Consider the following 14384-nt stretch of genomic DNA (forward strand, 5'->3'; position numbering starts at 1 on the left):
GGACGCATAGGCAACAAGAGAATATGATGGCCAAAATTGCTCCAAGGAGCGTTAGTATCTTCCATCCCCAAGTTGACAATATTCCCCAAAACCATCCCATAAAAGACCAATCTCCTTCGTCCTGATGAATCGACTCAGAGATGGTATGCAATTTGGAAATGGTTTGGTATACCGCCGGAGCATTATCTGGAATATAAATGCAGAAACTAGATCCGATCAATCTACAGACACCTCCTCGGTCTGCTAAGATCAAATCTTGCGCAATCCGATTTTGCAATGTCATAAGACGGTCAGCCTGAAGCTCTGCTGTAATGTTACCTATCGCACCTGCAGAAACATTCATAGTGGTCTCAACCACTTGAACCAGTTGCCTGATGTGTCTGCTGTTGACCATGGGGCCCCAAAAGGGAAGGAATCCTTTAAGGAAATCTCCTCCCTCTTGTTCTGCCGTGTCTTTGGCATCAAATACACCTCTGCTATATCTAACTCTGTGGTGGTCTGACGGAGCCGTATATGTAGGGGGAAGGAGAAAAGCTATGTAACAGGTTCCAGAAAAGTTGGAAGGGAGCCAAGTATAAGCTCGATCGTTACAGACAAAATATGTTCCTTGAGACGGAACTAACGGAGGAAAATCAGAGGACGAAAAAATGTACGTGTATAAACATTTCTGCTTGATGTCAGCTTTCTTACTGTTGACTTGAAGACAAAAATTACCTTAATGGGGCACAGTCCACACTGGAGAAGACTCACCCTTTCTAGTTTTGTCACCAAGGGTAGAAACATAGTGGGTAACATTACATCCATCATAAGCTCTCTTCTCATCTAACGGAATCTTGTTCTTCTCTATAATCTTAGCCATTACCACTATACCTTTAATCAGAGAGCTGTGACTGAAGTCTAATCCATTCCCAGAAGTTCTTACAGGGCTTCTGAGTCTGTTGTGGTATGCATCTGAAAACATAGTCAAATAGGCCCAAGCTGAACCTTCGCATGAGAATGGAAGAACCAGATATGGCATTCCCTTTTGCGTATTGTGTGGCATGAGTCCGCACACCCAACAGTCAGTCATATTATTAGCTAACTGATGTTGGTACAACAACTGAATAAACGTATTATTCGTATATTCAGCTCTCCTTATCTGTTCATGAGGGGGTAGAGTATGCATTTTGTGTGAAAAGACAGAAAGACGAGAAGGCCAAGAAGTTGTAGAATTAGCAACATTTCTTAATGGAAAAACATGTACGATCCAACCTGTGCAGGCTAATAAAATACACAAAAACATAGGAACACACAAAGTTATGCCAAATCGACTACGCAATAATTTACAATACTTTGATCTCATTTCCTGCTTCCTATTTTCCCGACCTACGATTGTTGTACCATCCATCTTTGTCTAAAAAAAATGTCGCTCACAGCAATCTTCCTCAGTCACTCAGCTACTCACTTCTGTATATCCTGAGGCACTAGCCACTTACTAAAAGAACAAAAATCAGGTTACAGTCTGAGTCTCCTACCGTGACCCTGCGACGGAGACAGATGGCACATCTAATACTAGATATCATACAAAAACAAAGAGGCAAAAAGACCCAAAAAGAATGTCTTTAAATAAAGAAAAAAAAGTGTTCAAAGTGTTCAGTTCCCTTGGTTAGCTCTCGGTCTTAAGTTGTAACGTGTTTTGCTCGGCACGGTCTGGTCTTTGAATAGAGTTTCTGGATTAGTAGTGTCTAATCGAAGATGCACAGGCACAGCAGCTTGAAGGAAGTCGTCATCTGTTTTCTCAGACGGAGTTCCATAAATTTGGGCATCACTGAAAGGAACAAAACAAGGAACCGCTGCAGTGTCCGATTCCCTTACACCACTGCAAATCCACTGGTCGAAGGGTAATGGCAGTGGCACCTTTTTACAGTGCACGCCATGCACCCAGTTACGCTTGCCGACCACTTTCACGGCCGTGCGGGTGACGAGCAAAACTTGCGTAGGCGTAGACCAGCGAGGCTCCAAGTTCTTAGTCCGTTGAAAATTCTTTATACAGACCCAGTCGCCGGGCAAGATGGTGTGACCTGGGTCTGTGGAGGCCTCCGGCAAAACACTTTGTACCTGTTGGCGAATAACACTTAATTTAGTAGTCAAATCATGCAAATAGTCAATTAACAGAGGGTATGGTATGTCTGAATATCTTTTGGGGCGGGGGACGCCCCAAACATTAGCTGGGCGTCCAAATACCACTTCTTATGGGCTAAGTCCATTACGAGAGTGCACAGTAGTTCTGGTAGACAAAAGAGCTAGGGGCAAGGCATCAGGCAAGGCAAGACCTGTGCTAGCTTGAATCTTGGCTAGTTTAAGCTTGAGTGTACCATTATAACACTCAACCAAACCCGCTGACTGTGGATGGTTTGCCGCATGGAATATCTGTCTAATACCAAGACCAGAACATACTTTCTGCATAATCTGGCCCACAAATTCACTTCCATTGTCACTCCAGACAATGCACGGCAAACCAAATTTGGGGAAGAACTCCTTAATCAACACTTTAGCAGTCTACAGAGCAGTGTTATCTTTCAAGGGGTAGGCCTCTATCCAACGGGAAAAGGCACATGCCACCACCAGAACATACTTAAGGTTGTTGCAGTGATCCATATGAATGTAATCGATCTGCAACACTTCAAAAGGATATGACGGGGGAGCAAACTGACCTGTAGGAGATGGGGTACCCTTTCCTGGGTTATGCATTAAACAAACAATACAATGCTTAACCACATTTTCTGCACATTTCGGAATTCCTTCATTCTGCAACACAGGAGCCAAGAGCTTACATATGCCTTTTGCACTAATATGAGCTGAACCATGAGCCATAGTCACAACCAGTAACACATAAGCGTCCGGTAACAACCATCGCTGATGTTCCGACAACTCCGTCCAACAACCCATCAAATCTAACATTCCCGTACTTTCTTTCCACGTACTCAATTCCTTCTCAGTAGCCTCTCCCTGAATCGTTTTCACACTCTCAATCGTGTCTTCACACATTCCAATTTCCCTAACCCAGTTTGCAGGACCTGCCACATACATTCAACTAGCGGTGTTTCTAGCTGTGGTTTTCGCTACCTCGTCTGCAAACGCATTTCCACGACCCACATCATCTGTGACTTTTTTATGTGCGCTACACTTAATGATCGCTATCTGTGCAGGTAAGGTAAATGACTCAAGGAGATCAGTTACTAACTGACCATGCTGAATCTTTGTCCCGTGGGAGGTAAAGAATCCTATCTCCCTCCATAACTTGCCAAAACTATGTGCAACGCCAAAAGCATACTGACTATCTGTGTACAGATTCACTCTCTTTCCCTTTGACAACACACACGCTCTAGTCAAGGCTATCAATTCAGCTGCTTGGGCTGAATTATGTCCAATACGTGCCGTCTCAACAATTGTGCATAAGGTGGTGACAGCATAGTCAGAAGTCGTTTCTCCATTTGGAAGCTTGAAACAAGAACCGTCCACCCATAGGATCCCGTCCGGGTCCTTGAGCGGAGTGTCCTTTAAATCATTCCTACCCTTCGTTTCTTCTTCTGTTCGAAGAAAACAATCATGCTTTTCCTGATCGTCTTTCTCATCTGGGAGCGGCAACAGTGTAGCTGGATTTAACGTGTTACATCTTTTGATATGTACATGGCTCGCTAGAAGTGTCAGCTCGTAACCAGACAAACGAGCACTCGTGAGATGCTGCGTCTTGGTTCTATTCAGCAAAGTATCCACTGCATGTGGAACCATAACAATGAGTGTTTTATCCAACACTAATCCGGCAGACTGTCTAATAGAAATTGCCGCAGCTGCCGTAGCTCTAAGACAACTGGGCAAAGCTTTAGCTACTGGGTCTAGTGTAGCGGAGAAATAGGCACATGGCCTCTGCTTATCTCCCAAGTGCTGTGTCAAAATAGACAACACGCAATCCTCTCTCTCGTGAACGTACAGTGTAAAGGACTTGCTGTAATCCGGGGTACCCAACACTGGAGCAGAACACAGGGCAGTACGTAAGTCAACAAAACTTTTCTGACATTCATCCGTCCAAGGGAGCGGATGGGGCGTATCTTTCAACGTAAGTGCCAACAATGGTTTAGCCAAAAGTGAAAAATTGGGAATCCATTGTCTACAGTCGGAAGTGATACCCAAAAAGGCACGCACTTCTCTCTTTGTGGTAGGTACAGACATCTGTGAAATAGCATGAATACGTTCTGGGGTCAATCGCCTTCCCTCCTTCGACAAGAGATGACCTAAATAGGTAACCTCTTGTCGGACATACTGCAACTTAGAGGGTGATACTTTATGATTTAAAGCAGCCAGATGATGCAACAACGCAACAGTCACACTCTTACACACATCTTCTGTATCAGCAGCCACCAGCAAATCATCCACATACTGAACAAGCATAGCGCCTGGAGGCAAAGAGAAAACGTCAAATTGTGACTTAAGAGCCTTGCTATAGATGGAATAACTTTCACAATAACCTTGAGGTGCTCTTTTAAATCGGAAACTTCGGCAACCTAAAGAGAAACCAAATATATCCCTACTTTCTTCAGCAATGGGAATACTAAAGAAAGCTTTTTTGAGGTCTATCACTGAAAATCAAGTCGCCGAAGCAGGGATCATCGTCAATAAGGCTGTAATGTCCGGGACAACAGGGAACTGTGGCACCACTATTTTATTGACTTCTCTCAGGTCAATAACAAATCGATAAACAGGAGGCTGTGAAGGATCAGTTCTCTTAAGGATCGGAAGAACAGGACTATTACAAACGTTGCCTCTCGTTTCTTCAACCACACCTTTCTGAATAAAATCATCAACAATAGCCAACAGTGCTCACTCTCCATCACTAGAAATACGGTACTGGGGAACGCGTGGCATTCTAACATTCTCTTTAACTGGGACAACATATGGTGGGATCGCAAGACGACCCACGTCATTTGGGCCTGTAACCCAAAGACTTTCAGGAAGAGAAAGCAACTTGGGTGGGAACTGGTCTCGGGATAAATACATAGTAGACGTCAATTTCTTTCCCAACGTAAGATGCACACCAGAAGGAGAACAATACAAATTTGCATGCCATCTTTTCAACAAATCCAGACCCAGCAGGTTCTCACCACAACCAGTCGTCAAAATAAGCGAAGCATCCAATTCATGAGGTCCAATCGAAACAGGCAAAGGACAAGAAACAGGATTACGAACAGGGGCGCCAGAAAATCCTACAGAAGTATTTATTAAGCCAGACAAAGGTGCCCCAGGGAGTTTAGAATGAATGATAGAACTTCTCATCGCACCAGTATCCAAAAGAAACGGTTCTGAAACACCAATAGTATTGACAGTGACATACGGCCAATTTTGATCTACTGGAATCGACACAACTCCCTTACTTCGTCCATGGCTGTCCTATTCAATCTGAAAATCGTCAGCCCTATCTTCAACGTGATAATCGTCATTGTAATACTGCGTAGACTGAACTCTCTGCTGATCAAAGAAATTCGAAGTAGATGGAGAAAAAGAACGCTGCTCCTGAGAGGACGCACCTCGTCCTCTACCTCTAGATCCTGTCTGAGAATTACCACGACCTCGGGGAGCGGACATCCCATTATTACGCTGTAATAAAACCGGGCAACTATTCTTGAAACGTCCATCTTCCCTACAATATGCACATTGATTAGGACCTAACGAAGGTCGTGGCGTAAAATACTTGGGCTTCTGCAACAATCTCTGAAACTGTGGGGGCTGCTGAAACTGGGAAGGTTGCTGATGCTGATTCGAGCGAGGCGGATACGCCTGCTGTAAAAGAACCTTTGTTTTCAAATCTTTGTTTTTCTTCTCTTGTTTCTCCTTCTCCTCCTTATCTCTATTCTCATAATACTGTGCAGCAGCCAATTTTGTAGCAGGGGAAGAGACAGCCCATGCGCTTTCAGAACTCAATTTGTTTGATAATTCGGGAAGCAAATTATATACAAACTTGTCCACAAACAATCGCTGACCACCCTCTACACTCAGATCCTGACCACTGTGGTCAATAAACATCTCTTCAAACCGAGTGAAGAAATCTGAGACGCTTTCGTCTTTCTTTTGCTTGCATGCGGCCAGCTTATCCCAATTTACCCGTACCGCAGGCATCATTGTTTTCATTAATTCAATTATTCTGCCCGGTAAGGCCGTAATCAGATCATCAGGTTTCGCACCGCCCACTTGACCCGCATCTGCAGCTCTAATAGCAGCCCAATCACCACCTAATTCAGCCACATGATTTTCCCTACAAATCCGTGCCCATATGCCTTGCGGAACAACATTTCCAAATAACATATCAATGTCGGCCAAATTCATAATACAGGCGTCAACTGTTTGGGACAATTCTTTGTAATATACAGCAGGATTTTTACGGGGGTCTGGAAGAGTCTGTTTAAGCGCCAATACTTCAGACCTATTCCATGGTTCATGAACCCATATGCGCTGGAAATGAGCAGGTATCTGTGGTGGACCAACTACTTCTTCTCTCCATACAGGAGGAACTTCACGCATCGGATAATTCTTAATGCCCTTTTTATAAACAGAATCAGTCTCGGAAAGAGTCAGGGACAGAAACATTGCCCGAAATGCAACGAGTTTATTCACTGCGTCCGCAATCTGTGGTCCTACAATAAAACCCTTATCAAAATCAGCTTGTAACTTCAGCAGCTCCGAAGGAACTGAATCTATTTCCATATCTTCCTATTGCCTAATAAGAGTTTGACACATAATATTAAAAACATATCTCTGAGTGGGCTCCATCCACTGATGAAAGGAACTCATAATGTCCTCTGTACTATATTCCAATCCTTTCTCAATCCATTTACGAGCGAGGGAACCCAAAACTTCTTTCTCGTCCGTAAGAGGAGGCTGACAACGAGATTGTCGTTTAGAGAAAGCTGGAGACAGATTTAAAGACCCAAGAAGAGGAGAAAAGAAACTCAAAACAGCATCTGCTATCCTCCTCTGTGAAGTAGGAGAATCCCTCAAGACGATAGGAGGCATTACAGATGTAGAAGGTAACGGAGACTGAAATGTAGCTGACTGAAGAGTAAGAGCAGGAGAAGGTGGGGGCTGAATTACAGACTGTAAGGACGGAGCAGAAGCAGGCAAAGAAGCATTAAGAAGCTGAGCCGGTTGTTGGACAATCGGCAATTGAGCAACCACTTGTTGAGCGAGGGGAGGGGGTAACGGAGGTGCATTAGCATTTTGGACATAGGGCGGAGGTGAATTTAATAAACAAGACATTAGGGAATCTTCTTCCAGTTCCTTATTCTTATCTGGAGAGGAGGTAGGCAACATTGGATAGCATCTATCTATTGCCATACAATGTTGTCTCTCCAATATCTCATTTGCACCATCTACTTTGTTATTTTTAAACTGTTGGGCAGCCTGTATAATCGACATGTCTTGTGCTTTCTTATCCTTCTTCGCTTATTTGATTTCTTTCTGTTTGGCTTCTTTACGCCAAAGGCGAAAAGAGTCAAACATTGCCGGACGGGCTTTTATTTTAAACAGAATCGTTTCCAAATTATCTAGTATAGCGGGGTCAAAGCTATCATTCTGGGGCCATCTCAAAACTCCACTATTTTTCCTGTATCGGACCCATGTCTCGTTAAAGGTAATGGGACCAATACTGTGTTTCGAATAGAGCTCATAAGTGGGAGTTTCAACTGGAGGGATCGGACATGATTCCTCCAACTGGGAATCCCTTGTACAACCTAAACAACAACATCTTTTAAACTTACTCAGCCCAGGCATCGTCACTTCTTTAGGCTGATCACAAACAACAAGGGGTGTAGATCAATGAAACAGTACAAACATACCTACCCCTTCGCTTCAGCTATTGCAATACCTGAATAAAAACCCCAAAACAAAACAAAACAAAGGTCTGTGGGATCGACCCACCAAATACTTAACTAAGGATCTTTCTACACCAGTGAAGGTCCGTCTATCGTCTCGCTTTACCAAACATCATCAGAAGGGTCCAAGGCAGGGCAACAGTCAGGGCAGCAGTCGTCAGCAGCCGCCAGAAAGGAGTAGCCGCGCCGTAAAAGACCTTCGGTCCACTTTCGACATACAGGGGTCGATCACGTGGTGCGCTTCCTCTGGAGTTTTCTTAAGGGGCTCCTCACGACCCTCGGGCTCAACTGCTACCGCTGAAGTCGCCCTACGTTGGGAGCCAGTTGGAGAACCGCAGCCTTAAGGCCCGGCGGCGCAGGGTACGCCTGAAATCCCCCAGATTCACCTGCCTTGTCAGAAACAGAGACACAGACTCTTCGTCTGGCGTAGAAGATGGCATTTATTAGCTGCAGCTAGTACAGTGGTCTTAGAAGTCGTTGGTATGATGAGGTTCAAAAGAGACTGCCACTTAACTCCGTGGCACACAGGCTTATGTACAATACAATACAATGCAAAATGCAATCACACAAGAGCATGAGCTATAGGTAAATGTTATAGACAATGTTTTAAGACCAAAGTAACTCAAGTTCCCGGTTCTGTTTGTCACTCGACCACTTAAGTAAATTACAAATGAATCCACACAATTCAATTTACAAGTAGAGAAAACACAGCTGCATGTTGTAGAAGGGCAGTCGTGAAACAGGAGAATGCATGAGCCATGTAGCGAAGGACAGCAGATAAGATAACTTAAAGGAAACAATGATGTGTACCAATATGTAGTCCGGACGGGGATTAATCAGATCAGACAGGAATTAGTGTACTCGGCCAGACCCTGACACTCGTTAGTAAACATAGGCGAAGAAGCCACCTGACAAGCAAAGGCAGAAACAACAAAAACATCGCGTTCGCCGAGCTGCCTGAGTGAGGGCAACATAAAATGGCGGCGATCACAAAATGGAGGCTGAGCATGAACGAATTTGTAATTTACAGAACCTCAACCCAATGATTACGCACACACGGGTCTAAGGGGCGGAAAATCAAGATATACCGATTTCGCTTAACATCAGACACGTGCATGAGGGTTTTTAATTGGGACAGAAGTACGCTATATGCTATTGTTTTGTCAACTGTAATTTTGTTAATATTTTTTATGTCTCTATTCACATAGTTGCTTTATGAGAAAGCGTATGTGGACTACAGAAGGACTGAGCTGACTATGGGGATAAGCCAGTGATAAAAGCTATAGGACTGATTGGTTCGTTGATAAAAAATACTTGAGAGGCCAACGGCCTAATCTTTAAAATATGAGATTTATGGCACAAGCAATAGGCCTGCCTTATTTATCATGAAAATATTATGTTGAAGCTAGTAGGCCTTCAAGTATGGATCATTACATTGTAGTAATGCCTGTTGACAGGTGTGTTACGTGGACTCTCACAGATTACTGTAGTAGTAGGCATGGGCTTTGGTTTTGATTTTCCCTTACGGTCTCCCCGTTTGACAAGTCATGTGGGTAGAAGATTTGCACATAAGTAATCGTTGCTAACCCTCCTGGGGGGGGGTGGAGGGGGGTGAAAATAGTTTTGCAAACTGTAATTTTGTAAATATATTTATAATTTTCTGGCTGTATGCCTGAGCCTTGCCTTGTGGGTAAGGTTGTGCATATTTCAGTAGGCTTGAATTGATTATATTGACAAGCCAATGTTAAAGACAATAGGCCTGATTACCTTTTTTAGAAAATGTATGTCAGCTGCCATAAGTCTGATGTTTATTATGGAAATGTATGACAAAGGTAGTAAGCATGTTCAATTTATTGTGAAAAATTTTAAAATTTTCTTACAAGTAAAACAAAGGCCTCATGGAGCCTGACAAGGTTGAAATCCCCTCGGTTCCATGAGGCCTTTGCTCACAGCAATAGCTGTGAACGACAAAATTGAAATATTGGCGTGCCGGGCTTCTACCGGCGATTAGAAGACTGGATTGACATTACATCATGTAAAATGCTTTACACACACACATATATGTTTTTACATACAATCTCACAGAATACCTAAGAAGGTAGTGGTTTGGGTGTTTTTTAGCTCCCCTGGAATTAAAAATTTGCAACATGATATTCATAGTTAGGTCCTTTTCACAAGGCTTGTATATTGTTTTGTCAACTTTAAGTTTGTATGTATCTGTAATTTTGTGGCTGTGCCAGATGAATAAAACAAACACAATAGGAAGATGGACAGAGCGCTGAAACTTTTCAGACACTCACCTTTTCACTATTAGATCTGGGTTAAATTCATCATCATTCTTCTGCTCACTTCAGTACCCAAGTTCAGACCCAGCCCATATGCAAATCAGTCTTGACCCTGTTTCTCATGGGACACTGTCCAGCCTGAATTACCAGGCTAGCCCCTCCCTGGACCAGAAACAAGCAGCCTGTGACTGGTTTCAGGGTAACATCCCTCATCAGCTAGGCAAGCCTGAACCCTGTGGCAAAGCATGCAAGGGACCCATGTTTCAGCATATCCAACATAGGTCGAACAAAACAAGCACAATAGGATAATTTACGGAGCGCTGTAGCTTTTCAGACACTCACCCCCAGTCACTATTAGTCCAGTTCATACCTAGCCATACGGAACTCAATCTTGACTCTGTTCTTCTTGGGAACAGTCCAGCCCGAACTGCCAAGCTACTGCCAGCTGTATGAATGCCAGCTTGTTTACAATACATACTTTCTCAGTTTGTTATGGCGACAAGCCAATGATTAAAGCTATGAGCTTAATTGGCTCAATTTGGAGCGGTTATGACAGATATCATAGGTCTAAACTTTTTATTATGAAAAGTACAACAAAGGTAGTAGGCCTAACGTGCGTATTGTGAAATGCATTCATTAAATTCAAGAAGTGTTAAGCATAGATTATTATTACACTTTGCTGAATGCTGAAGAATTGTATTTTGTATATGGAATCTCATGGAATAATTTAGTACCAGGATTTGTGATGGGGTATACTCACTAGGATAAACCCTTAGGGAAGAAGCTTTTCATTGTTAGACCATCTTAAATGGGGTTGTCTTTTGTTTTCCCTATTCTCATTTTATACATCTAAATGTATGCTCAACATGGTAGGCCTGAGGTTTGAATGAAGACAAACCAACAACAAGAAAGGCTATAGGCCGGATACTTCCTTTGGGAAAGTTATGTCCGATGTCATAGGCCAGGTCACTTTATTGTCAGAAGTTACTATAAAGACAGTAGGCCTGATCTGTTTATTGGGAACGCATATGTTAAATTAGATAGGCATTTTGGGGTGGATTATCATTACAATGAATTAAAGACTGTAGAAATATATTTTGATACATCCAGTCTCAGTTTTATCCAAAGTAGGTCAGGCCTTTGGTGTTGGTTATCTTCTGTGATAAACCCTGGGAGTAGGCTTGTGATTTGAGAATCTTTGTCATGCCAGTTTAGATGGGGTGTATATTGTTTTGCCAGTTGCAATTTTGTACAAAGTTGAAAATGTTTGATTATATATTGCTGGTTGGTTTCCGGCAAAGCTGGTGCTTTAAACAGTAAGCCTGAGTTGGTTATGGAAACAAACCAATGATAAAGGGTGTGGGCCTGATGGGTTAGTTCAGAAAAGGTTTGTCTGATTACATATGTCTGATCCATGCACTATGGAAAATTATAGAAAAGACAGTAGGCCCAACTTACCTAATGTGAGAATCAAATGTTAAAGCCAGCAGGCCTTCATCCATTGATATTTCACTCTCTTAATGCATATTGACATGAACTTTGTCACATGGACGTCCACATCTTACTGTAGTAAGCATGAATTCTGGAGTGTGGTACTTCCTCTGATAAACCCTGGGGGTATAACATTTGCAGTGTTTTGCTTAGGCCTTTATGTAACTCTTACAGGTGTAGTTGTCTGCTAGTTCCTCATAATACAAACATATTGTATTGTATATATTAAACAAAGAACTGAAAGAAAATAATGGGAAATACAGCATGGTGTGTGATCACCTCCCCTTGCCTGTCCAATATGAGTTAGTATTTTCAAAAGTTTCAAACATTAATGGGTGGTACTAGCATACAGAAAGGTATAATTGACGTAGTTTAGTTAGTTAGTTATGAAGTTCCAGACGGAGATGCTGAAGTCCAGAACGGGATGCTGTCGAAATGACGAGTGATGCTGAAGAAGAATCAAATTACAGAGCCAATTATCTTAAGCAAATTAATTTGGAAGAAGATCGCGGAAGAATCTCGAGGTGGATGAGAGTTTCAGAGAGGGGTGCTACGCAAGCATCAGTGATAGAGAGGTCATCTGTCCTGTCCTGATTCCTGTCCTAATTCCTGTCCTGAAGCCTTTGTTCGCCAGACCTTTCCAGGGGACCCTTACCAATTCCTAGGCCTGAGAGTTGGTTTTCACACCATTCTAGGTAAATATAAATATATCTGTTTATGCGCGCATGTGCTTTTCTCTCTATCCTCTCCCTTTCATGCAGTGTCATTGCAAAGTATAAATTAATGCATTTGATTGATTATTTGAATCTTTCTTCACGTGAGAGACGGAGTTTGTTCTGTACTGTGTAAGTGGTTCACATAAATTTAATCTGAGATAAAATTGAAAAATACATCCCAACTCTGTGATCATTTCCAAGGTGTAAGTATATTGAAAACATATGTCATTTCACCATCAACCAGTTCCAACTAATGGTCCATTGACCAGAGGAAATAACTTTTTAATTCAATCAATCAATATAGTCTTTATTTCAATTTGTTTCAATCATAAAAGACAATGTACATCTATAAGAATAATTTAAAATGAGCGTAGTACAATTAATCAGCGACAATCAAGAGTTCAATCCATTAAAAACATATAATGTCCACAAAATTTTTAAAACATGATTACGATAAGATCACAAGATAAAACACAAGATAAAATAATTTGATTGAATATTTAAAATGCTAAGAACAGGAAATGAAAGACAAACATGTACTGCTTATCTGATACAGAAACTGCTAAACCCATAATTCCACAGGAAGCAGACACGAACTTGCAACCTGGAGGCACTTGCCGGCCAATTCGAGGAGTAGAGTTACAATACCAGGACATATTCATTATGACCTCCTTTGGACGGTCTGACAAGACAAAGTGCAATCGATTTATTGGCTCGAGTAACCCACATCCAACTTAGAAATTTGGCCACTGCGATCACAATGGGTTCCTCAGTGTTTGTCTTTAAGATCCTTAGGGCCACCATAGCACATCTTGTGCCCAAATTCATGCAAATTGGTTTAAGCCATCTGCTCCTGGGTGACTTATAGGCTGGCCATATACACAGTCAGTCAGTCAAATTTGCTTTATTCGAGATAAAAACTCATAAAAGCACAATAAAACATTTTGGTCCCGTTCAAAACAAGTTAAAAAACTCCAATAAAATGCCATTATTAGTAATACAATTACAAGTTTATAAAAGAAAAAAAAGAGAGCAATATTTTCTAAAATTCAATATTCAAAGCATTTTGACAAACTATTTAAAAACTTCAACAGAGTCAATAAAATCACAGTTCAATAAAATCACAGTTCAAGGTGCAAATTTCCTTCTAATTGCCCAAGCCCACCCCAAGAATTTTGCGGCCGGTACTGAGATGACCGGCAAGGAGCTAGTGCAAATTAATCTTAATGCAACCTTGCTATCCCTTGTGCCTAGCATTTTGAACATTGCTGTTAGCCAGACACGTCAGGGTTGAGTAAGCCCTACAGACAAAATGGAGATGGGCAATGGATTCAACACCATTCTTGCAAACCGGGCAAACACTGGAATTGAATACAGCCCATCTGCCCGTTAGAGATCTTACTGGAAGAGACCCTACTCTGAGCTGGAAATAAAGTTTACGGTCCCCAGGCTTTGTAATCACATCCCAATAGGGTTCCAACCTGGGGAGAACTTTCGCTTCCAGATATCTACCCTCCATAGATGAAGGAGCAGCATCGTTCCATTTCTGGTAGGCAACCATTTCCCAATACCTAGCTTTTAGATCTTCTTTGGAAGGGAACTGGGCTGACTCTGGATTCTCCCATAGTCCCTTCATGCCCATTTTGATTTAGACTTTGGACAGTTCTTTTAGCCAGCTTATCTTGCGAAATGTGTCTGTTTTAATTACGTCCAGGAAGCCCTGGGCATAATGCGCAAGCTCCGGGTTGGCCCAAATACAACGCCAGTATAGAATTGGTCTCAGTCTGGCCATGTCCGAAACTGCTTTCCTGCCCAATTCATAGCACAACGGTCTCATGGGTGTGCTCTTAGGGACGCCAATAAGATTATGCAAGAATTTATTTTCAACAAGTGTCAGTGACCCTAAATTCTCATAGCCCCATAATTTGGCACCATAAAGAGCCGAACTGATGGCATTTGCCTCATACACTTGGAATGCTGGCTGTATCAGC

At 42.3% G+C, this 14384-nt stretch overlaps 1 pseudogene; it reads right to left on the reverse strand.

Moving 5' to 3' along the window:
- LOC147708452 (uncharacterized) overlaps positions 1 to 14035 on the reverse strand; it is a 60341-nt pseudogene extending 46306 nt beyond the window's left edge.
- Between the last annotated feature and the right edge of the window lie 349 nt (positions 14036 to 14384).

The sequence above is a fragment of the Lissotriton vulgaris genome, chromosome 6 (genome assembly GCF_964263255.1).
Source record: "Lissotriton vulgaris chromosome 6, aLisVul1.2, whole genome shotgun sequence".
Classification (NCBI taxonomy): domain Eukaryota; kingdom Metazoa; phylum Chordata; class Amphibia; order Caudata; family Salamandridae; genus Lissotriton; species Lissotriton vulgaris.